Source organism: Ambystoma mexicanum, chromosome 5q, assembly GCF_040938575.1.
Source record: "Ambystoma mexicanum isolate Mex_15411 chromosome 5q, UKY_AmexF1_1, whole genome shotgun sequence".
Lineage (NCBI taxonomy): Eukaryota > Metazoa > Chordata > Amphibia > Caudata > Ambystomatidae > Ambystoma > Ambystoma mexicanum.
Genome location: NC_090933.1, coordinates 1,256,862,888 through 1,256,889,864, shown reverse-complemented (window position 1 = coordinate 1,256,889,864; position 26,977 = coordinate 1,256,862,888). Strand labels below are relative to the sequence as shown.

Genomic DNA, 26,977 nt, shown 5'->3' with positions numbered 1-26,977 from the left:
CAATTCTGCTCTCCTATCAATACAGGTTATTGAGCACGTGGTAACCCCCATTGTTGTGAATCCCCTCCACCCCCTTTTTATTGCTGTCAAAGTTGCCATATGCTGTTAGTGGGTATCTAGTCAATTCATCTAAACCCGTTCCATCTAATACCTCCCAAAATGCCCATCTAATGCATGTTTTGGAGGGGTAAAGCGTTAATGTTTGTTCTGGTGTATTTTAAAGGGTAAAAAACGGGGGATTGGGGAGGGGACCCCCCATTTCCCCAAAAAGAAAAAAAAATGCATTAGATGGACTTTAAAAATTTCGTTCGAATGGCATTAGATGCAATGGTTTTAGATGGAATGACCATAAACCGCTGTAGTGTGCACACCTGTCTTTATTGTCTCTTCTGGCAGGGCTGCCATGCCACACGTATGAGTTGTGGTACTGTGTAGGCTAGTGCCCTTCCACCCCACTACCTGGATCCTCTGGTCGGTGCAGAACTCTCAAGTTTTCCCGTAGTCATCAGGCTTGACAATGCATTCCGATCCTGATTTCTCCCCCATTGTATTCTAACACTTGTACTTCCTCTCCGTTTGAAATTGAGGGAAACTTCAAGTCCCAGAATGCATAGTAAAAACAGGGCTGGTTGGTTTTCGTGTGCAGCCATGGAAAACTTGAGAGCTCTTTGGCTGGTTGACGTACGAGAGGTTTCTGGGTATGAATTCGTTATTTTTTAAAGTTATAATCGTGTCTATTCAGTGAATGAAGAACCAGGGGAAGTCGTGCCACGTGTCCGAGGCCCCCATCATACATAACATTATCTTCAACCTTGTCCCAGACTCCATGTCACCAGGCGGGAGGGGTGATTATTGCAGAGTACAAAGTCGAGATTTCATTAGGCATTTTCTTATTTACCCATAATGGATTTCCGCTTTGTCAGGACATTTGTGTATTGCCCAGAGACACGCAACAGTAATGAAATGCAATATTCATATGAAACAATGTACTGTTATGTGTCACCCCTGCTGGAAACATGGTAGCTCTCAGGACTCCTGTAATGGTCACATGTTGCCAACCATGTGACCAACTTAATAAAAACAGTTATCAGTCAAACTAAGAACGGACTCTGGTGTGATTCATTGTAGCACACTGCTGGTGCCACGCTGTATGTAGCAGTCCCACTGGCGGGGCCCTGCATCAGGACGGTGCCCCTGACGGGCAAGACCGTCCCCATGGAATGATTGGGCTGTGTGACCACGACTGTCAGTGCAACCCCGGCCTGGGTGCCCCCAGAGCCGGGTCGCCCCAGCCCACATGTCCTGCTCCGGTGATCCGAGGCCTGCAGGGTGACCCCTGCCGTGTCTGAGCTGCGTGGACGCAGCTCTATTGTCCATGTCGGGTGATCCCGATATCAGCGGTGGCCCGCTCCAGTGATCCGGGAGCGGGCCACACCAGGTACCAATGATATATACAATTTACTGACGGAAGACCTTGTAGATATCTATTAAATGTATAGAAGAGAGTTCACCAAGAAGTCATCCCTATCCCATTATCCTCAGCATGGTGATGAATGTTTTGACCCCCGTCACTCCCTTGATTGCGGCAAACCAGTAACGGGAGGGAGGCGACCTAGACCCCCCTGTGGAAGTGGAGAACTGGCCTACACGGGGATCTGCAAATTACTCTTTTCTTGCCCTCTTAACGGAAATTAGGGACCTTTTTGAAAGAAATAACTGATCTTGAACTAGCTGCCAGCTTTACTGAGGAAGGAGCTTGGCAACTCGTTTCAGTGTCACATCCTAACACAGCCGATATGCTCATTATAGATACCCTGAAGCAACCAAAATCCATCCACTGGGGGAGGAATATTGAGACAGAAAAAACCCTCTTGTCTTCAAGGAACTTGCAGTGTATGACCTACAGAAGGTTTGATCATCTCCAATGAAACTTCCATCCATTTGAATAAATCTGCTTCAGTGGCTTGGGCAGGGGCTTGTAATGAGAATGTCGAAAGGTTGCGGTCAAGAGTTATATAGGGGGTTGCTACACAGACCGAGCCAGAAGTAACTAAGCAATTTGATGGATATGGACTAACGTGCAAGAGTCTGTCTGGGGGGGTGTGAGACTTGAAAGGTATTACTAAATAAAGACTTGACAGCTCTGTATGACCAGCCAGAGCTGGTTTCTACTGCAGTTTGGACGAACGCAAACACTTTGGCAATATCGAGTGAGAAAATGTCTTTTGTGAGAAAATGTCTTTTGTGGTGGGTTTCTTATGTATTGTAATCAATTGTTGAAGCCCGAACAAGCTAAACTGGAACCACAATTTGTCTGTGAGGGGATGGACCTCTCGTGGGATGGGGTTGGGTTCAGGAAGGGGAAATCCTAGCAAACGGGGGTGTTGCTTACAACCCCTTTCTGAGGCTACTTGCAGTTTCTTTGAGGAGGTCCGAGTGGAGGTACATGGGACGTGGGTGGAAGATCGATTCCCCCGTAGTTCCTGGAATTCGCCTTATGCTAGAGGAACTGATGGCAGAGGGGGAGGGTGATATTGTGTGCCTGGACGCTCCAATCTTTATCCCAGGTGGTTGAAGGAAAAAGAAGGGTAAACAAACTGAGCCCGAGTCACGAAAGCCAAACTTGAAAAAGTAACAAAATAGGAAGGAGATGCGGAAGAGTACGGGCAGAGGTTCTAGAAAGATTTTGAGTACCTTAACAATTCCCCGGTCGTTCTACCCATCCCATCCTACTAATGTGGGTCAAAACAAGTCTTCACGAAAGAAAGAGGCTGACGGGAATTGTGATGAACATCTAAGTGTCTCGGATAGGACAACAAAGGACACTCGGTTCAATCGTATTGGGGATAGAGTGACTCCTGTTGCTGACCCTAACAAAGCTGGGAACCACAGCCAAACTTGAAAAAATAAAAAAAAATAGGAAAGGGATGCACAAGAATACAGACAGAGGTTCTAGAAAGTTTTTGCGTATCTTAACAATTCCCCAATCGTTCTACCCGGGTGGAGGGGGAAGACCTGGTGGTCTTTACTGGGTTGCACCATGACAATCCCACAGCAAATGCTAACCTGCCTTTCCCTTTGCCTTCTGAAAGACCTACAGCCAGCTTGAGAGAGACTGAAGACGCCTGGATGGCTCCCGTTCGGTTTGGGAATGATCGGCAGTCCTCGGAAGCTGGGTCCACTGCTAGAAACCTAGGGACCATGGGTTTGCCATTTATAACGATGGAGGAAAGGAGAAAACAGATTATGCAGAGAGATGTGGATGATTGTTTCTAGGACCGAGACCCCAGATCTTGTCCTAGAATGGTCCTTGGTGAATTGTGTGAACATCATACTAAATAGATCCTGTGTTATCATTGTCAAATATTACCTCGGCTGACCTTGTCCAGGTTACATTTTGGAATAACATAAAGCTGGACAAGATGATCTTACGTTTTGGCTCACACGTGGTTATGGATCGGGTTCTTTTGGCGGCAGCTCAACTGAATGCATTGGGTTTCTCGGTAAAACCCTGTGAAAAGAAATTGAAAAGGTCATGCTCCAGTCTGCCGATCCTCAATTTTCTTTAAATGACCAAGAGCTTGTCAACAACCCTCTCTACTTACAATAATACGTTCAACGGATGGACTGGAGGGTAGACACATTGTTGACCATTTAGTAGATAGCGTGCACTTCAAAAATGGCACATTTTGGAGTTGGGTGGCGGCCTCATTAAATGCTTGTAAACATTAGCTGCCAACACCTTTGATTGGGCTAACATCTGGCGCACTTACTTTAACCTCATGGAACTCTAGGGGATCTACAAACTTCTGATTTTGTGATAAATATTTTTTTTTTCTGGTAGCGGATATATTATGTATTCAGTAATCATGGTTTTTAGAAACCCCGATCATAGACGGATGAGTGTTTGCTCCTACAGGCCTATATGGGGGAAGGGGCAGGTCTGCACCAGGGTTGCTTTTTGCTTTTCAGAGTAACATTGCCATCGCAGTAGCAACCTTTGCACAGCCTCATTCTTTTGTACAGGCAGTGGAGTTATCAGCGGAGAGAAGGGTATATCCAGAGATGAAGTTTATTGTGAATCTTTATTGGAACTCGAGGGTAATCGCACAAGTGTCATGCTTTCAGACTCACCCAGACACGACCAGGTGATATGCAGGCGGCGGAGAGAAAACTGGATCCCTCCCGCGATCACCTCTGCTCGATCGTTAGTAAGACGCTGCACTCTGAGGCATTCCTGGCGTCGATTTCCACGCCTGCAGTGGGGATTGCCTTGGAGACTGCAGGCGTGGAGGCGATCACCACTCCATACTGCGGTCCTCCACTCGACGCGGATTGTCACGAAGAAGGGGTCATGTGACATGGTTTCCAGGAAACAGGCACCAAATGAACCAGTGGATCACGTGACCAAGTGAAAGATCACGTGACCAGGAAATAGTCCCCGATTGGACAACGAATCAGGAAACTGCAATAAAAGGGGCTTGGCCTTTGCACACATTGCTTCTCAGCTGATTTCTCGGCGTTTAGCGATTTCCTGCGTTTTGAACTTCATGTTTATCGAATTTCTTGGATTTTGGACTTCGTTTTTCTTCTGGATTACCCTCAAATTTTGACGCTTGGAATTTTCTGACCTGTACAACTGGATTATCTGAACTTTCAACTGTTTTCTTGGATTGTTTATGGACTGACCTTTGGATTTGGCGCTTGATAAACCTTCAGCTACCTTTCGTATGAACTCTTGGAACTCTGTCAAGAACTGTGCACCTACAATCAAACCCTCTCCTCTCTGCACTACTCATCTGACCCTTGGGGTAAATACACTTAGGTTCAAGTCACTCATCATTCACCTCCAGGGTAGGTCTTTCTTATTAGTTGTTGATGCTTGTTGTGAATACCGTGTAGCCATTAGCTAACCTGGTATTTTCTTTGCAGCCACCCGGGACCTGGAGTTTCCTGTTTACCCCCCACCTGTGGCTCCAATAACCGGTCAGCGAGTACTTTGCCCCTCTCTGACTGGTGCTTGGGGACGGAGGTATACTAATCCACGTGGCCCTCAGGATTTGACACAAGTGGCTTTTTTCTTTTTTTTTTTGATCGAGGAAATAATGTATGCACGGCAAATTAAGAGAAACAGCAACTACATCATTATTTTTGGAGATTTTAACTTGATCTGTCTCCCACAAATTGGGCAGTTGACCTCTGGCAAAAACAACATAGCCCTTAAGGTGCGTGATATTGCGTGGATGGAATTGATTGGCATGCAGGGTGCATCCTGTTAATGGCAGGGTCCCTGGATATACTCCAGCTAATTGCACGTGACACAGAGGAGAGTATTATTGACTATTATTTTGTGTCGGGATATGGTCTACAAGATGTATCCTCTGTCGGTAGCAACGATAACGCGAAGTGACTGCAACGTGCTCTTGCCAAAATGGTGCGTTAAAAAATCGGGAACCGATTGTGTACCTTATCCAGCAGAATAAGAGGTAAACTGTGGGAAGAACAGGCTAGCCTGGAATGGTGCATTTGTAACGTTCTATCGTGTTCTGAAAGAACTAAATCTGCCAGGGGAACTTGAAGCTATCCTGACTGAGGTACCCTATCCATTGTTTTTGGACCAAATCTATGATCTTATGCCCTGTCGACATCAAGAAACCGGCTTGTGCATAGACCATGACCCTGAGGTCCAACAAAAAAGAGGGAGTTTAGGAGACAGTTGTGCCCAAGTAGTGGCCTGAAGGGTGAGGGTGGGTAGGGGAGGAAGGTTGGTAAAATGCGCTTATTGGCAATGGTTATGGAATCATCAACATGTTATGTTGATGAAAGATGCTTGTAAAATGCTATCACTAATCGCATCACAGAACTCTGGTCTTTTCTGGCAGTTGATTAATAATACCGCTAATCCATCCTCCCATGCCCAAATTAACCCCACTGGTGAACAGGAGTGGATTGGCCACTTCAGTGCGGTTTACAAAAATGTGGCTGGGGGGCGGTGGGTTTGTGGTTTGTGCAAGGACGCAAGGAAGTACCATCAGAGCCTGGTACCTGAACTTCTCGGAGAAAGAGAACTCCGAAAGAATTGTTCAGTCAAAACTCATGATCACCCGGCCCTGGTGGTCTCTCAAACGTGGTACTGAAGCTGGATCCAACTTTATGGGCCTCGGTTTTGGGGACTATCTTTAGCAGAGTTTTAGCTCCTTTCCAAAATCCAGGTCCAAATCAATTCCGATTCCCATCCACAAGAACTTTATTGGATATCCCCTCCAAGATTTTTTCTTCCCTGATTTTGCAGGATTTGTCCTTGTGGGTGAAGAGCGCGGGTATACTGGGCCCATTTCAAATAGATTTCCGGAAGGGGACTAGCATCATGCCAGTGCCTTTTTGCTTGGTCTCCTGAAGAGGGAAGCCATGGTGAGGTCAACCTGTCTATATAGCATTTATTGACTTCAGCATGACTTTCGACAGCATAGGCGAACAACTTCTGTGGAACAAGCTACTTGCATGGGACTGCCCAGATCATCTTCTTGGGTTAATTATGACTCTGCACTCTAATAAATCAGTGAAAGTCTGTCTAAATGGCCAGGGTAACTGATCTACTATCATCGTCGTCAGCCGCGGCCTTAAGCAAAGCTGCGCTTTGGCTCCCCTACTTTTCAGTTTATCTCCGATATTAATGAAGTGTTTATTTTTTTTTTTATTTTTTTTTTTTTATTTGATTGGCTGAAGGAATTCAACCTTACAAAAAGAAACTGTTACAACATAATTTAGATAATGACAAAAGGAAAATAACATATTGTTTACAGATTTACATCAATTGCATAGAAGCATACAAAAATTCAAAAACCCCACTATTATTATTATTATTATTATTATTATCATTAAAAAACACAAAAAAGAAAAACAGAAGAAATAAAAAGATTGTTTAAAACTAAAATTTCAATTTGAACCGATGTGTGTAAATTTCATAAAAAAGATTAACAAAGCACTTTGCATTTAGTAAAATACCTATTAAAAGGAGCCTAAACCGAAATCTTGTGACAAGAAATCATGTGGCAGAATTGTTTTTATAAATTGCGTTAATGCAATGTGAATCGCAGTTAGATTGCTCATGATTAAAATCGTCCATATTTCAAAAGACGATCGATCGCAAAATAGTTGTAATAAATTGCGAAAGTAATGTTCTCGGAGCCTAGAGAGTGCAAAACATTCAACTACTAAATGAGATAGTGTTTCCACTTGTTTGCAGTTTTTACAAAATCAGCAGAAATGATGATTTTTTTGGAATTAATCCACGCCTAGCTAAAATCTGGTTTGTTGGATGAAGATTCAACCGTAATCTTAGCATTTCTGCACGGACATAATGTGGTGGACACTTTATAAGGTAATGGGCCATTTGTTTGAACTTTTTAGGGGGAAATAGGTTTAAATCAAAATCTACATAACTTGTACACAGTTGATGCGTCAAAACCCAATCATGCCAATAGATTTTTTTCTACACAATGACTGACCGTGAGCGAAGAAGTCCTAAGGACGAAAATAAGGGTCGCAAAGGGGATGTTGCTGAGCATGAACACAATGACCAAAGAGTCGAGAGAGCCAGGAGATCGCCGATATTTTCACCGGTAACACAAAACTTACATCTTGAGAAGAACGAAACGGTCTCTAAAAATATCCAAGCCGGAGCCCAATCGCACGAACTGAGAGTTGGAACTCAGAATTTTCCCTTGTTAAAGGGAAAAATCGAAATTACAATAAGTAACGAGAATCTAAATGAGATCATAAGTTTAGAACGCTCCACCAAGCAACGACAGTCACCTGCAGAAGAAGATTGGACCTGGATGGCGAATGTCCTGAACAGGAAAGAAACTAGTTAATGTTTAAAGAATGAGTTGCAACAAGACCTCACGTTTAGTTCTTGGAACACACGTGGTTTTAGTCATTTGTTGACCATTAACTGGGCCACCAATTTACATTTGATTTGCCTACAAGAGACCTGGATGAGTGAATCACCTTTAGTGGCAAATTTTGAATGCATATTAAATCCCGCTATTAAACCCGATAAAGGTCGGCCAATAGCCGGCCTATTGACGATGATAAATCGATCTTCTGGATACCGGGTAGTAAGATCAGTCAACTACTCGCCTTATATTCAAGCCACTGAGATAAGTAAATCCGCAGCTGATAACAATAAGAATGATGAGATACTTATCATTAATTTGTATTGGAACCACCAGCGAACCGGATCCTATGAATTCATCGACCAAGTTACGAAAATACTTGACAATGTATTAGAATCCGGCCATGGAACTGAGATAATAGTCTGTGGGGACTTAAACATCGACCTTTTTAATCCACAGACCGTCCTAAAAACCAAGCTAGCCCAAGCATGGAACGACGAAATGGAAGTAAGAGGCTTGTTGAGGTTAAATGGCTGCACACAAGGAGATATACCTGCCAAACCAACGTGGCGACGTGATGATCAAAGTTCCACCATTGATTATATTTTTGTGTCCAACAACATACATAAGAAAACAAAATCGATGACAATTTGTCCAATGAGCAACAGTGACCACGAAAGACTTGAATTTACATTCCAAGATTGGAATTACAATCCGAGAGAAAAATGGCAATCACGAGTTGAAGTGGCACCCAATAGGCTGCGGCTAAAACTAGTCGATAAAGAGGTCCTAGAGATTCAGAAACAGTTCATAGCATCTGAGAATGCCATCGACTATGTCCCATTTCTGTGGCAATTCAAAACAAAAGATATTGGAATGAAAAATAAATCATTTCAAAATAAGCACAATTTCGACTTACTTACAAGACAACGAAAACGTGAAATGAGAGCCGAAATTCGCAGAAATAAACAAGGTCCAGTTGGAGATATAGTGGCGAAAAACAAATCTGCAAGACAATCCTACAAAAACTGGATGAAAGGTCATCGAGCCATACTGATGCAAAACGATGCAGAAAGCATGATGAAGTCGCTCGCAAACAAAAACAGCAGAGACTTCTGGCTCATACTTAATGCCCTTGAAGCTCCGCAAGCTGCTTTGCAGATATGCCCAGTTCCTGAAAAAGAATGGGTGACTTATTTCTCAGCTCTGTACCAGAATGACTTGCCACCTCTTCAATCAGCGGCTAACACAACTGCTTGGGACTTAAATTTCGCAGAAGATGAAATATACGACACAATAATGAGAGCAAAAAATTCGCGGGCGCCTGGCCCAGATGGTCTGTCAAATGTGACGCTTAAACAGTGCCCAGACTTATGGACAACGTTATGCGCAGAGTTATTTAGACGGATCAATGAACAAAAACAAATCCCTGCATCATGGAAAACAGGAATTATAATACCTATATTCAAGAAAGGCAACCGGTTAGATCCTGCAAATTACCGGCCGGTAGCCTTACTAGATGTATTGGGAAAAATTTTTGCTGCTCTGCTCCAAAAAAAATTGACTTTTTGGGCAAACTCTGTAAACAGAGTCGACGTAAGACAGGCAGGCTTTGTAAAATCTGTTGGTTGCTCGCTGAATCTTTTGATCCTAAATTTGTTGAAAATGGACGCCCTGAGAACGAAATCGAGAGTGTTCTTAGCGTTTATAGATTTCTCCATGGCTTTTGACAGAATTGATCGTGATCTATCGTGGCAGAAGTTGGTTTCGTGGGGATGTCCCGCGGGCCTACTAGCGGCAGTAAAAGAACTACACAATGACACGTCTATTTCTGTCCGGTTGGATCAATCGGGACTGCTTACAAGACAAATAAAAACATTCAAAGGCGTTAAACAGGGATGCCCCTTGGCAGCAGCAATCTTTAGCCTCTTTATTTCTGACATTGGAGACTCTATTCAGTCGGTTAGAGCTTTCCCGCCGACACTCAACGCATCAAAGATAAGTTGGTTACTCTATGCCGATGATTTGGTGATTATAGATCTAACGCCAATCGGTCTTCAGCGTAAATTAGACGCCGTCCAAAAATATGTGGACCAGAATAACCTAAAGATAAACACTAAGAAGTCGGAAATACTTATTTTTGAAAATCTAAAAACGAAACGAATACATAATAGCCCAAGACAGGTGTGGCTGCTGAACCACGAAAAATTGAAAATTTCTAAAAGCACTAAATATCTTGGCATGCTGTTAAATTCGAGCTTATGTGACGAACCATGGGTGGCAGACTCAAAACGAAAATGTGCCCAATTAGCATGCCAAGGGCTGAAGATACATAGGAAATTTGGGAACTTTTCTGTTCAGCCTTTACGAAATTTTTATGAACAAAAAGTGGTTCCGATTCTGTCCTACAATGCAGAAAATGCCTTTGGATGCTCGTCATCACACTGGTCGTCACTGGAACATATGTTTTGGTCAAAGACCTTAAGCTTGCCTCCAGGCATTGCAACAGTATGCATAAGATACGAACTGGCCCTGATCTCTTTACATGCAAGGATAATCTGGAATCAAATCAGCTTGTATCGGAAATCAAGGCCAGAAGTTGGAATACTTCAATTTGAACTCTTACACAACGCCTCATCCAAAGGTTCAACGTTGCTCGCACAATGGGTAAAACGATGTGAAAACCTGTTAAAGAACTATAATATCACGATGGAAACTCTCCTGACAAATCCTTCAGCTGCCAAGGTTGCAATATGGCGCCTTGATTGGATACACACATGTGACGAGCGCAAGGAAGCCCACGCAATGAATCATTCACCGGGAGAAGCAAGAAGCTACGGAACCCTTCAACCTTACCTCAGGCGTTTTCCATCCACGAAATCAAGAAGAGCTTTTATGTTGTTCCGCCTCAATGCAATGAAAACAAAAGATAGAACCAGTCATTGGGCGAAAAATGTGGATAAATCGACGATGTGCCGGTTGTGTGGCAAGGACCCAGAATCTATAAAACACCTGGTGCTTTTCTGCACAACATTGAAAGACTCACGATCAATCCACTTAGGTGGTTGGTACAGTGCCCACCAGTCGGTGTGTGCTGATGAATGGTGGAAGCATATGTGGAATGGTTCAGATATGAAACTGATTCTACCTCTGACCTCCTTCCTTGCCGCTATTGAAGAAAGATTAGAAGCAAAACAGGACATGCCTTGGAACGGGAAGGAAGGAGGTAATTGATGAAAGAAGTAGTAGTCAATGTAATGATGTAATGAAGGGTTTCGTGTTACCTCAGGCAAACATTTTAAAGGTTTAATGTAAACCAATAAAAAATAAAAAAAAAATAAAAAAATAGATTTTTTTCTTAGCTTTGTCGGGATTAGTAATTAACAAATCAATTGAAATATCAGCATCAACTAATGAACTCAAGATGACTTTTAACCACTGTTTAGGAAATGCATTGTGAGATGAACAGAGATACATAGCTAGTGATCGCAAAATGTTCGTGTTATTAATTCCTAGAAAACGTTTGCGGTAAAAGTTACACATCTTCCACAAGACCAATGCAGAGAGTGAGATCAAACCCAATTCGTACCTTAATAAACAAATCGGAGTACACAACGGTAAGCAGAACACTGCTTTCCAAAATTCACCTTGCAGGTGATCACAAAAAGTTCTGGGCTGTGGTATAAAGGTCTCAGCTCCGTATGAAAGAATAGGGACAACTTTTTGGTTATAAAAGGTGACATGAGTAGATGTGAATTTTCCATATTTATGCAGTATTATCCTTGCTTGCGATGTTAAAGTCATAGTTTTCGACCTTAATGTATCTGCATAAATTTGATTTTTTTACAGACCCTGAAAAGGGAAGACCTAAATATTTGTAATTAGTTACAATTTTTAGAGGTAATTTCTGCAAGGACCATTGAAAATTAGACATTGTTGTGTTCTTTCTTTTTTGACGGATAACTATCTGCGTTTTACTCACGTTGATGGTCTGATTGTTATTACCAACATACTCATCTAATTTGTTTAATAGTTCTTGCAGTCCTTTTGGGGTTTGCGAAATGAAGACGAAATCATCGGCATACAGAAGCCATGTGATTTTTTTTTTTTTTTGTTTTTTTTTTTTTTTTGGGACCCTAACTTGGGTGCATCAGAGTGCTTCCTCAAAGGAAATTCCTATATCTAATAGGAAAAGATTAAATAATGTTGACGCTAAAATGCACCCTTGTTTTAGGCCTCTCAATTTTCGCAGATAATAAACCCTCAAGAGATAATCTGACTTGCATAGTTGTGTTTGAATGAAGCTTTTTGATTATGGTTAGTACTGATGATGGGCAGCCATCATTTTGCAATTTCTGAAAAAGCAACATTCTATCCACCGAATCAAAAGCTAAACGAAAGTCTACAAATGCCATATATAGTGGTTTATTAATCTTGGCATATTTCGACTTTAACGTGTTTAGCGTGATTAAGTTTATCGAGGTCCCTAAGCCCGCCACAAAACCAGATTGAAACGGGTCTCGTTTAAGATCAGCTAAAGTCCATCTGTTCAGTTCTTGTAATATGATGCAGCAATATAATTTTCCAGGGGCATCTAATAAGGCGTTGGGTCTGTAGTTCTCAGGTAGACTCCGGTCACCTTTTTTGTGGATAGGGACAATTAGGGAGTGTTTCCACGAGACAGGAATCTCTTGCGTGTCATTTATATGCTCAAAAATTTGATACAAAATCGATGTCCACAACTCAGGATGCTGTTTGAAAATTTTGTTGGATGGGCCATCAGGACCCAGAGCTCTGGAATGACTTATTTTGTTAATAAAATATAATATATCGGACTTGGAGATGTCAATATGAAATGGTTTATAAGGAAGTGTCCTAGAATATTGCACAGTTAGGTGGAAGAGCATAAATTTCGGAAAAGTGAATTTGACACTCTGAATTTGGGACATCGCCTGCACCGGAGATATAGCATCCGTTAAAACTTTCCAGATTTGAGCCGAGTTCCTATCTTGAGTGATTTTTAACATCAACTCGCCATCACGCTGGAAAAGTTTACTACGGTGGTGTCGCCGCCAATTTCTGTATGCAGTTTTAACTTTGTTTAGGATTTCATATCTAATGCTCAATGGGAGCTTTAACGCATTCCTTTTTTGAAGTCGAAATTCTGTTTTTTTATTTTGCGCTTCTATGTCAAACCGATGAGTCCGCCTAGGGGCCAGTGTTTTATGAGCCCTGTTGTCTGGAAAATATTGCATAAGATCATAGTAGGGAGTATCTATGGATGATGGAGCATTCCGCGAATGGCAAAAGGCAACTCGCAAAGAGTTGTCGAAGTTACTAAGACTGGTTTCATTCCAATGTAGGCGATTCAACTGGTTTGAAACGGACATTTGACTGGAGATCGCCATAGAGTTACACTTGGTATGGGAAGCAGTAGACAACCATTTGATAGAGAGAATGCAATGGTCGCTGTTTGCATTTGAGTCAATGTTAAAGGCTTGGAATTTAAAGAATAACCTATCATCTGTGTAAATATAATCAATTGTGGCTTTTCAGGAGCTCTGTTGCCACGTATGATCAAGCACACCAATGTCTAGTATGCTCACATTCAGCATCAAAACCCTCTATTTGACATACTTTTTTCCCCACATTCTTTGTCTCGAATTTTCCAACACATACTTTTCTTGTAGGCAGTGCAGATTGAGATCACCGGCAACAATAGTATGCTGAATATTCGGAACTAGTACAATAAAGTCCAGCATAGTGGACAAATCAATCAAAAACCTCCGATTTTCAATGCCTTTGGGATTCCAGTATATGTTTACTATCGCGTACAAGATTTTCTCAATTGCTATGACCGTTAATTGGGCAAAAGAATTTGGAGAATATGTAAATATTATGCTGGTGTTAGAGGTCAATTTGGAACCCGTCAAGAGGCCAGACATCGGCCGACCTTTCTCTCCCTTCATTGCTGGCAAGAAATGTATGCTGTGATTTTCCCAGGAGGGAACAGACATAAGCCAGGTTTCTTGTAAAAGAATCACATCATAGTTAATGAAGGGATCTTGCGTGTTATTGAGTAGATGGCGAACCCCCCCCCCGCGTATTCCATGAGGCAAGACTGACGGACCGTTCATTTTTAACCTTGTACGGAAGTTAACTTCTGGAGTCACAATTACAATGGCATTTGGAGGGAACATTAGTCACTGTTTTAGCTTCTCTGACACTCATAGGGTTCATGATCTCCTTCAAGGCAGATTCAATCCAGGCATCTGCACTATGGGGTCCCTCAGATAGGTTTATAGGGCCCAATAAAAGAATGAAACCTAGCGCTAGTAGTTGATCTTTGGCTTCCCATATTAGATTCCTATTAACTCGGGATGTCAGCCATATACACGCTGTGCTCACTAGGTTATCATTAAAGAACTCCACCTGAGCTATGTCTGCTGACCCAATGTCTTGTAAGAGTGGTATATCAGGAAACACCTCTAAAATGCTATGACGATTTAATACATATTGAGGATGCGGCGCTGGCCGACAACCTAGCACTAAGGCAATATGATTCTCTTTGCTCGCTTTTGTTTTTCAAGATGGACTTTGTAGCAGGATTCTTAGGAGGAACTAAGACCAAAGAGGACTCGGAATTAAGTGGCACTGGGCGTATCGATTTTAACAAGGTGGCAATTTCTGCATTGTGATTTGGCGATGAAGGTGAAGAAACTACTGGTTTCTTGTCATGGCTACTCTTAAAAGTAACCGAGCGTCTAGGCACAAGAGACTGGATTGTAGACGTTTTACACTTGACTAAATCAAGTGTTGGGGCTTTGAGTGTCGGTTGGGATACAAAGGCACTCATATAAGCATCAACTTCCTTTCTGATTTCTGATCTTCGGATCGCCAGCATATCTTGCTCATAATCATCAGATGTATTGGATTGGGAAGTTGATGCTAGACTCATTTTGGAGGTCTTGGAAGTTCGATTAACAGTTTCTCTCAGGGCAATCTTCTGCGGTTTAATACTGACCACCCGCCCGGATAGCTGAGTCTCTGAACGAGCTTTCTGCGTTCCAATATTTTTATAATCTTGGGCTGCTTGAACTAAAAGGTCTAAAGGAGCATAGAGAGTAGCTGCTGTAAGATTTTTGTTAGCGCAGTTAAGCTTCAGTTTCCGCATTTGGTTCAACTGAATGTACTTTTCTTGTGATGGCACTGGAAGTTAACTGGCTGTGTTTTTTAGGGAGGGTGAGCATGTCAAAAAAGGGTTTGGAGCTTGCCGGAGCAATTATTTCCCATTTCTTAACATTTTTGGATTTTTTTACAAGCAACCACAGAATTTTTTGTTTTGTTTGGAGTTCCCACCAGAGTCAGATTTGGTTTCTACCAAAGCGGGATTTTTACAGAATATTGTATAGGGCACTTGAGTAGGAGCATTGTTGGTCGTACCAACTGGACACTGGTTATTATCTGGCATAATTTCTCTAATAATTTGACCAATATACGGAAGGGAGCACAAAATGCCTGAGTTATCTCCAGTAATTGCTGACATTTGACTCTCAGCATGTTGGTGCAAGATTGAATTTTCGACCGCTATTGGCAGTACATTAGCAAGAGCAGGATTCGGAGCCAAAGTTAAGTCGACCACAGGTGCAAGTTTGATAGGTGATACGCACTGATCGACGGTCGTCTTTGAAGGTATAGGTATTTGATTTGTAAGAGACGTAAACTTTGCCCAGAGTATTTCTTGCTTCGCCTGCCAGGCTAAAACAGATAATAATTGGGCACTTTGAACGTCCAGTTTAGTATTCAACGTATTAAACAAAGTAGTAATTGTTTGCATAGTTAAGTTCATTGCTCCCAACGTTAATTCAACTACCTTAGAAACATTTTGTGGCAGCTGCGGTTTCTCTACCGGAGAGCATTTACGCAGAGTCGGATGTAAAAAGGAAGATGTTAAATTAGATTTTGTGCAACCTCCATTTGAGTACAACTTTGGCGAAAAGGACAGATTGCCAAGAGTTTGTTGCAACATAAAATCAGAATCCGAAGAAGGCAAATCAATCACCGCTACATCTTCAGGAATTCTCACTGACGATGAGCTGTGTTTGTTTTCAGAGTTTGGAGCCATTGAGTCCCCTCTTAACACTGTGCTGTCAGATAATGATACATGCACCGTCGTACAACACTCTTGATTATTTATAGCTATAGGCAGAGCAACCTGAGAACTGTCTTTAGGAATCTGCACCGTTGGATTTTGTGTCACACAATCTGGGTAAAAAAAAAACTGGGTAAAAAAACGTGTATCCTGTGTACTTACAGATTGTTTCTTAAGGTCAGTAGCGTGAGATGTGATACGCTTTTTTAATTTCAGGGTAGGCTGAGCTTTAGCTCCTAAGCCTACCGCACGAGGAGTCGATACACAGGGAACTGCCTTCACTTGCATGTTGCTTGAGTTCAAATTCATATTCGTGGTGAACAAAGAAGGCATTCCAGTGCGCAAAGTGTATAAATTTCATTTCATGATGCCTCAAAGGAGCGAAAGTCGCAGACACTTGACCAGTGAAGGTCAAATCCTGGAGACTTTGTCACGACTACCACTGCGAAGCACCAGGATCTCAAGGTTTCTAACCAAATGAATGGGTAAACAAGAAAGAACCCCTAGCGGTTTTTCCCAGAAACTCGCTTTGCTCGCGCCGCCGCGGCAAAGCGGGACTTCACGGGATTTCGCCGGTGTGCGCGCGCGCAAGTCCTCTTAAATAGGCACGCCCACAGAGGGAAGTACAAAGCCTACAAGTAAGTAAACACAGTAAATATATATGTATATATAATAAATATTGTCTCTTAAATGCTGGGTGTTGAATCTTCAAAGTGCTTCACCTTGTGGATGTTTGAGTCCGTAATAGTCCGTAGTAAAATCGGAGATCAGATGCAAACGTCAGTTGCAAAAAGCAGCACAGAGCAGTGGGCAAAGCGGGACTTCACGGGACTTCGCCGGTGAAGTGTTTGACAAGGTCTGTTGTTTTTTTTTCCCCCCAGTTTAGTTGCCTCCCAATTAATTTCCTCCTGTATGCAAACGATCAAGCGCTGTTCGACTTTAAACCAGTTGGACTGCAGCGCAAACTGGAGGCTTTAGATGTGTATGCACTTAAGAACAGTTAGACAGTAAATATCCAAAAATCAAAGTTTTTTTTTTGTTTTTTTGGTGAGTATGGGGATGAAGCGGAAATATAAGAGCTTCATTTGGTCAGTGGGATGAGACATTTTTGAGCCTGTGCCAAACATTTTGTATCTGGGGATTCGATTATTTGAACTTGGAAGCAAAATCGAGATGCAGAGTCATTATTACTCTAAAATGGTAGCACAAACTGCACCGGCAGTGGTTTTGGACCACAGATTTGGTCTGTACTCTTTGATACCAATGTTACCTTTTTCTAAAATCTAGGTGCTATCCTCAATAACTTACAGGCTGAGTATCTGGGGTTCCCAATTCAATTAAATTGTGATGCGTTTGGGGGTGTTCTGGCGAAAGGTATTGAAACTGCCTAATGGAGTACCAGCAGCGGTTATCCATTATGAGTTGGGCCTATCCTCGATGAGATTCTACATGGTATGGAAACATCTTTCGCTATTAAATAGGATATCGTGTGCCGAGGAGGTTTCGATTTGGTGGGAAATGAAATGTCTAATGGAGAGGAAATATTGGGCTTCTTTGAATGAATAAGTTAAATAATGTGAGAAAATGTGTGGGACCTAAACATATCTAAAGATCTGGTTCTGCAATTTTATTTATTTTAATTTTTATAACGCGCTGCTCACCCATAGGACTCAGGGCTCACATAAAAGACAAACTGGAGGAAGGAACAGAGGATCAATTATATTATGCCACTGAATTCCCTCCAAAAGCATAGACGAAACTGAGAGAAATGGATTGGGTTCAAACAATTGAAAGGGCAAGAGCTTACCATTTGTATGTAGGATGGCTAATCGATGTTAGACCCGTAGGAGCCTCCCCCGCATATCTAAATAAGTCCCAGAGTTAAACATGGCGTACGCAGGTTATGCAGCGGAGGTTGAATTTATTACCAACTGAGAAAATCATGGGTGCCAGAAACGAGACGCATGGAGAACAAAGAACTTGTAGATTCATGACTGGGTCTGGCCTTTTGGAATCGCTGTGTCCTATCTTGTTACACTGCCAGGCTCTGAACGACTGGTGTTATTACTTTGGTGACTTCATCACTACAAACTGTTGTCAATTGAAGTGGTGTGGCAGCTTAGTATGTTATCATACGGACATAATCAATGGTTAATGGCAGAAGTGCATTTTTTTGAAGGAGGTGTTAACCATGTAAAAGTTACTCTTGGAATTGATGAATTGAAGATTTATTTTTGTAAACCTGATTTGTAATGTGATGTATGAATATGGCTGTTAAGATGCTATGGTATATTTTAACTTCATAATTTTGTAATTGATTGATATTCTTTCTATGTCTGTATTTGTTAAAGGTTATTGTTAACCATGTAACAATAAATAATAAATGTCATGAGACTGTGTAGTGATTGTTTAGTTGAAACTTCATACTGCTTCGTGAGGTCATTCGTACTGGGCATTCTATGTCTGGTCGAGGAGACTGTGGGGTTCTGTACCGTCCCAGTTTCCACCCTCTGGGCTTGTCTGCGGCCTCATTGCTACTCTGGTGACAAGAGGGCAGCACTCCACGGCGAACTAAGGCCTGCGGACCACGCTGGGACCACCTAGGCCGGCTCCTTGTTGCCATAAAAAGGAGAAAACGCAAGACCTCCGGGTTCACATCCAAGGATTTACAGACAAAAGAGATACAGCGTTGTACAGAGGCAAATCTGCCCAGTGATGTAGAACCGGCCTTGAGAGTGGATTTCGGTGGAGTGTGTGCGCACATCGTGCGCAACCACTGGTAAGAAGTACTTCTCAACCACTGGTAAGAAGTACCTATCCTTGGCCTCAAGCCCAGTGGCCGCATCTCTGGTGCTGAAATCTCTCCACTGGCTCCCTGTGGCTGCAAAGATCAAGTTCAAGTCCCTCTGCATAGTACACAAGGCTTTCTGGGGTTGGGGCACGCACTACCTACAACGCTCTCTCCCTAAATACTCCCCATCTAGAGCCCTCCGTTCAGACTCTTCCAACTCTCTGGCCGTTGAGCCGTTTCACCAAACAGAGATTTGGGGGTAGAACCTTATCCTCTGCAGGTACCTCCCTCTGGAACAGCCTCCTTGCCTCTCTCCGTCTTGAGCCAGATGTCCTCAAGTTCTGGAAACTTCTCAAGACCTTCCTCTTCTCAATACCTTCCTCTTCTCTTTCTCTCTTCCCCTGCTAACCCCCTTTATCCTCTCTCCTGCTTTCCTCCCAACTCTGCTCAGTTTGGATGACTGGTCATCTGGTGCACCTCCAGAGCCACACGGGTCGCAGGCTCCCCCGCCAGTGCAACACTTGTCTCTGGGTCTCTGCACTCTGTCTTGCACTTTTGCACTCGGAACACGCTCCATGTGAGAGGCATCCTCTTCTGCACTTAACCCAGACCCCCGATGGACAAGGTGCACTTGTTCCCCCTCCCCTCCCTTGCACTTCCTGTCTGCACACTTGTATGACCTTGAATGCACTAGGTCGTTTTTGTCGGTCCTCCCTTTGTTCTTCCTTTCCTAGCTTGGCTGAGCCGGAAACACTTGTGCTTAGACGCATTATTGATGATGACCTATTCTCATTCAATATGAAGGTTGCCAGGCCTAGCAATGTAGTTTATTGTTATGTATGTACTCTTTCCCCCCTCCCCCTTTCCCCGCTACACTCCTTGTCATGCACTTACTACCTGGCAAGTCATTAGGCCTAGCACGACAGCTTATTGATTGTTTGCTCTTCCTCTCTCCCCCTACCTTCCTTCCTGTCATGCACTTGCACTAGTAGAAATGCTTCTGGCCTAGTACACTATTAATATTTGTTAGATCATTCAGTAACATCAAGGCCTAAGAATGACTACTGTTGTCCCTGTTCCCTTCCCGCCTTGAAACACTTTGAAGCACTTCACCAGTGTGTAAGCACTTTACAAATAAACAATTACAATTACGTGATGCATGGACCGATGGAGTGCGAATCCTGATACCACTTAGAGGAAAGCACCTAGTGACCTGCTGTTAAATGCACAGGGCAGTGGCAGGGTGAGCGTCGGTGTGGCTTAGCAGCATGATGGACTGCGTATACTAGAGCAAGGTGTACATGTGTGGCCACGATCACGTATGGATGATTGAAATAAAATGAATACAACGGATAACTCGTAAAATACAAATCGGCAGTCCTTAAGAAAAATTTTTAATGTTCATATTTTACGAAAGTCCGTAAATCGCAGTGATGGGGCTGAGGGAGTAAATCTGAGATCATTATTTTTTTTTTTTTGTTTGCCACTTCAACAAGCAAACATAAGGAAGGCTTCCTAGGTGTGACGGAACCAGTGCAGGCTCACTGCAATGATGCATCATTAGGGGTTTAAACTCTCTCTTTAATCTTTATGAACTCCGGCGTGATTCTTTAGGCATACCATTGTCTCTTACTAAAACTTGTAATACCATCCCCAATCATAGTGACAATATCATTGGCACCAATCTGACTGTATCCTCGGACCTAGAACGTATTGCGGTTGATACTTCATCTCTAGCTGCGATGATGATTCGTTCAATGAGTCTTATTCTTCACATGCAAACCCTGTGTGTCTGGACTCTAAGTTGGACTCTCTTGCCGCCACACTTTAATCAGTGTTTGGTCTCTGCTCTGCCCTAATGAAGGAGCATAGAGACTGTAATCTGGAATTGTAGGTATCATTTTGGATAATAGATTCATAAGTAATGCCACTGATCCAACACCCACCCCTGTTCAAATGGGCGAATGTGACAGTGATTTACAGAACAATGACTCACCGGAGGAACATGGAATTTATTCACCTACTGTGATTAGTAACACCTTTCAGTCACTAATTCTGACCCCTTTGGATAATGCTAACACTTCTGATCCTTTCGGAAGACACAAGAGAGCGCACATAAAGAGAAATAATCTGGAAAGGTGCAGGAAAACGGACCCAAATAAGACCTATTCCGAGGGCACTAAACAGAAATCAATTAAAAAGAATGGGGGTGCCCTAGCAGATACTACCGTGAAGACATATGTATTGGCACAGGAACAAAATAGGTTCTGCATGCGCTACCTATTAGTCTAAGGTACCTGTTAATCCTTTACATGACCTGCTATTAAGAGGATCCTTAGATCAATGGCTCAATAATAACCTAAATGCACCACCGTTGAGCCAGAGTGGCGAAGTGGCTACCCATGAATTTTTAAACAATGCTACCTTTTTAAAAGTTCATCCCCAAGCACTGAGAAGGAACCTAGCTCTATGGGAGCAATTGATTATGCATGCACTGACCCCGAGCTTAAAACCCGGGAGCCATTATGCCAAGTACCAAATTGGGCTACAAAGAAAGATCTGCAGCTGCGAAAGTCAATAGAAATTATGGAAATATTCCCAACTTGGATAGCCCTACCCTTAACCGCCTAGGGTGTATCCCTTAATTGTGGTACAGAGCGTAATAAGTCTCTCAGCTCATCAGACATATCATCTATAGAATTACTGGACCTGTATAGCAAGGACAATTGGTTAATCGTAGAATTTATTTCCTCTATTATTACCAAACTGGTGATTATTACCAAACGGGTGGTTTTGTCAGTAGCACCTTTGTTAAAACATGGCTTCGACATCATATGCAAAACAAAATGTGTACGAAAGAGGTAATTGTGATATGAAAGCTGAGAAAGATGGGTCCATTAATCCTAGCTAGATCACTGAAAAACGTAGCCTACTGTATGCATACAATGATACTGACAAACCAAACATTATTAATAGGCATACAGAGGTTCGGTGCACAGAAAACAGGCACTATCAAGATGAATGATGTACAGAACAGCTTTAACGTATAACACTGATTTACTGGAACTCTAAAGGTTATCGCTCCTTGCTCAGCTTAGAGGGGAGCTCTGTTATCTGACAGTGACATTTTTGCTTTACAGGAAACTTGCTTGTGTAGTAACCTTGTTTTAGAGGGTTGTAACGTTATTCAGCGATTTTGTTAGATCCACTAGGGTTGGACGCCCATCGGGAGGATTATGTATTGGAGTAAAGTCCAATCTTTCTGCCTGTGAATATAATCGATGTAATAAGTGTGGCATCTCTCCACACATCTTAGGTGCTCATAGCAAGGGCTTAGCCCACATGGGTAATATACTGGTCATGAACAAATATGATCCCCAAGGATGGACTAATGACATCATGAATTATGTCTGAAGAACGATTGAATGCTGGACTGATTATTTCCCCAAAGAGGGTATTGTTATAGACTTCAATTCCTACTGCTACCTAGCGGCTAAAGATATGGAAGGAAGGCAATGCGAAGATGATCGCTGGGAAATCACACCTCCTGAATGCAAATAATAAGACACTCCAATGTGGTATCCTCGAAAGAAAAAATTGAAGCAATTGGTTGGAGTGTTTGAGTGGTCTAGTTTAATTATTTGAACTCTCAACTCCCTGAAGCTGATGATTATTGCAGGGGGGTGTGTGTGTGTGTATATATATTTATTTCACCAGTATTAAAGCAAGGAAATATACAAATAAATTAACTCAGATTCCAACAAATCTTGGCGATCATAAGCTCTTGAAATTAAGCATAAGCGACGGAAGCCATCTACTTATGCTAGGAGCAACACAACCTTCAGGTCTGCCTGGCGGGTGGAGGGGGTAGGATCAAGTGGACAGATCGATGTATGGATAGTTTTAATCATTTACTTGGTACTTGCTCTCTGACTTTATCCGATCTATGACTGGGTTATTCAAGAAAGGAAGGAAATCTATAGAGGGGAAGTACGCTGAGTAAAAAGATCAGCCTCCCTACTCAGTTTAGAAAAACGGGAGATTCTCTCGAAACTTGGAACAAAGCATACAAATTGCCACCGCTTATATAGGCATGACGAAGGGAATGCTAATTGGAGGATGTTTAGTATGCTCTGGGAGGGAGGGGCGGGGGGTAACGACAACAAGAAGTTTTGGCCTCTTTACTGACAATACCTGTCTGAGCATGAACCAAGAGATGCCAACCTTATTGATGTAATGAGATGGGAGAAATGTGTTTGTGCAACCTTCTATGAGGAGGCTCTAGACACCCCAATGAGCAAGAGAGTAGCATGGGGCCACAGAAGTAAATTCCCATTTAATCTGGAAGATCTCACTAAAATCATCAGAAAATTAAAACCCTCCTGTGCGCGTGGGCACGACGGGATACCTAACACTGTCATCAAAGGTAATACCGTTGGGCCCTGATTCTGCTAAGCTTAGGGACACATTCTTGATAATGGCGCAAATCGATACTGGTCCCTGTCTTTAAAAGGGGATAGAACAGAGCCAGCATGCTAGCTATGATCGATTCCTGCTTGAAGATCTTTTTCGACTATGGGTAGGCAAAATGACAGGAAAAAAATCTACTTTGCCAACAAACCGGATTTAGACCCGGTTTTAGTTGAATCTAACGCCAGGACCTTCGTGGGGTGAAAATGATCTCTCTGTTAAATAGAATACTCTATGCCACATTTGATAATGTAGACCAGGCCAGGCTCTGGGGCAAAGTACAGAACTCGGGATTGTGCCCCTGTCTGTTGAATTTTATAAAAGCCATGCTTGCTGACACCGCAGTAGTGGTACATATAAACTCTGAGGGCTTGTTGATGGGACTCATCCAGACTAATGGAGGCTTAAGGCAGGGCTGCATTATGGCCCCGGTATTATTCAATCTTTACCTGGCCGACTTGGACTATGCCCTAAAGGGTGCTCCCAGCTTCCTGCCGAAGATTGGGAAGGCTGATATGTGTTGGCTTACCTACGCTGACGACATGATTGTCTTAGCCCAAACGCCCATTGGTTTGCATGCTCTTTAGGCGCCTTATTCACCTATGCCACTGAGCAAAACATGACCATCAATTAAAAAAAATAAAAAACAAGGTGATGATCATTGGAGCATCTGCAAAAATTACCCCAAAGTTCCGCTGGAAAATTAACGAGGTTCCCTTTGTGTTAGTCCCTTTTTACTCTTGGGATGCCTATTTACACAAACCCTACCCTTTTATCCTATGAAAAAGTATTGCCTAGCAAGGCTACAAGTAACTGGAATGTTATCACAACATTCTTGGCAAAGTGGGGTGACTATTCTGTAGAAGATTCTTTGCAAATTTACTGGATGAGAATAATTCCGAGCATATTGTATGGGCTTGAAGCGATACCAGAAAAATAACTACAAAGGCTGGGAAAACTTGGGAGACCAGTCCTAAAAAGTCTGTGCTCTGTCGCCATTCAAGCTATTGGATGTGAGCTGGGTCTCACATCATTTAATGCTCTACTGAAAACTCAGAAATGCAAATTATAAGTTAAATTAAAGCGCACAGAAACATCTGGTGATTTGTTGATGAATCTTATTGCTACGAATTTGCAAATAAATATGTGGAATTTTGCACTGAATAACATTTTCTCCCCTTCAGAAGTTCTCTTGCAGAGATTATGTCTGACCACTCCATTTGAACCACAAGAATTAATGACTCATTTCTTTAAAAAACTAAAAATCAAAGCTAGAGATTTGGACAGAGCAAGGAATCTGGAACACTTGGGTACAAAAAAAACCGATACAAGCAATGTTACCTAGGGATTCATCCCGGGCACCCCTTCTGCAGCAGTGATCCCAAACGCTTTATAACACACTTGAGGTTTAACATTCTACCTTGCAAAGAATACATGGGTGCTTGGGTTGGTACTCCCATAGAGGAAAGAAAAAGCCGCCATTGTGTGACCTCTAGACATCTGACGGGCTGCCCTGTCCTGTGTTATTAACTTGGTAAGTGATATTATACAGATCTCCCATGATCAATTGTGGGCTGTGCTATTCTCGGCGAGATCTTTAGTCATCACAGGGGCTCTGCCTATTACGTTTGGAAGAGAGTAACGGAATCTTAAGTAGGGGACGACTACAACCTGTTTAGTAACTACTATTTTACATCAAACAAACACTTACTAGTGTTACTTGTTTGATGTCAAATAATAGTAGTTGAATTTTTTTTATAGCAGAGGGAAATGGCAATTATTGGATCAAATTTGCTGTTTTTTAGATTGTAATTTTAGGGAACACTACCATTAATTTGTTATTGCTGCATGGTTTTATTATATGCTTTATGTATGATGTATTATGGTTATTCTATTTATATTCTACTATGTAAAGGTTTAAAGAAATGTGCAAAAGGTTTTAAAATATTTTAACCAAAAGCAGATGACAAAATAAGCACCACAAGAATCAAATCTGCAACAAACGCACAAAAAAATCCAAAACCCTACATCCTGCATCAAAGGTGTCCTCCCATCACAATCACTGTTACCACATCACCAACTACTTAAGAACAAAAATAGAAACAATCCATCAGACCATTGAAGCAAGCCACACAACAGTAAACACAAGTACAATTACGGTACTACCAACAACCAGTGTGCCATCAACTGCAGCAACACTCGACCGATTTGAACCTATAGATGAAGACGTTGTCTCCTCACTAATAAATGAAACCAACATCGCCGGATTCCCCTGTGACCCATGCCCCTCACCAGGCAAAGAAATCCACAACCAGAGCACCCCAGCATCTTGCTTCTGGCTACTGATGAAACTATCCCTAAACACAGGAATAGTACCAAATCTTTCAAATCAGCTTACATCAAGCCACTCCTAAATAAACCCCTTAACTGCCATGGGTTTTCCCTCCCAGTGCCAAGGCCTTTTTTGGTTATTTTGGTATGTCGCCATTCAATCCCTTGTAACATTTTTGTTATTTGAGATCTCTCAGGTAAATTTGGCCCCTTTTTTGTCCCCCACATGTAGGCGGTCGTAACACCATCGAGGAATCCTAGTTTGCTGTAGGGGGTGAGGGAAAATAACCAAAAAGGGAGAATATTTTGGGGTTTTTCAGCAAATGGCAATAAAATGATGCACAAAGAAGCCTGTGGTTTTTCCCTTGTAATAGCTAGGAACAAAAGGTTTGCTGTGCTGAATTCACCATTTTCCAGGCTTTCAAGAACAGGTTGAGTGGAAACCAAAAAAAACATATTTTGATATGCTAACCACCCGTTTTGTGAGAGGTAGGCTGCTATTATTATTTTTTTTGACCTTTTTGTCCAATAGGACATGCGTGGACGGAATGGAAGAGAAGGGTAGGAAAACTGAATTGATATTTTATTTCTATCGCGCTCGTACATAAGTGTTGCAGAGCGCGACAAGGCACGGGAGGGGGAACAGGGGAGAACAAAACAACGATCTTACTAGGCCCAGTAACATTGAGAACGCGCAAGTGCATGGGAGAGGGGGAGAGGAAAAGTGCATGGAAAGGGGGAGAAGTGGAAAGTGCGAAGCAGAGGAGAAACAGATAAATAACAATAAATAAATAATAAAGGCAACAAACGGTGGTAGTGCAGCCAGCAATTTGCAAGTTCTAGGTTAAAGGCAGCAGACAGGGTAGGCCTGATGAGTGCAGGAAGAAAGGGGGGGGGGGCTGTATGGGTACAGATACAGACCCTAGTGCAAGGGGTGGCCCGGAGGCAGTGCGGGTTATGGGAAGACAAAGGCATACATTGCTGAAAAGTAGACAAAATTCCAAGTTTAGAAAGGGGTGATTTGCCACAGCCTCCCAAGGCCAGGGACATCACCCACGACCATCCTGGAGTGCTGGCTGTGCTGCGTTACAGAATTTCCCTTGGGGCGGAGGGAAGGAGACCCTGCTGGGGCTCCCTGGAACTGCCGCTGTGCTTGGGGACGGCACACCCTCATGGTAAACGGATGTCCAAGGCCGGGGCATCTCCTCCAACCGTCCTGGAGTTCTGGCTGGGATGCGTTACAGCTTTTCCCCTCGGGGAGGTATTGGCACGCTGCCGGGACCCCCTGGTGGGAAACAAACTGTAACACAGGCCATCAAGAACTCGAGGACAGTT

At 42.7% G+C, this 26,977-nt stretch overlaps 1 protein-coding gene across 1 annotated transcript in view; it reads left to right on the top strand.

Annotated features, from left to right (window-relative positions):
- Window positions 1-26,977, top strand: part of PYCR3 (pyrroline-5-carboxylate reductase 3) — a 183,617-nt gene that overhangs the window by 475 nt on the left and 156,165 nt on the right. The gene's annotated exons all lie outside the window — the stretch shown is intronic.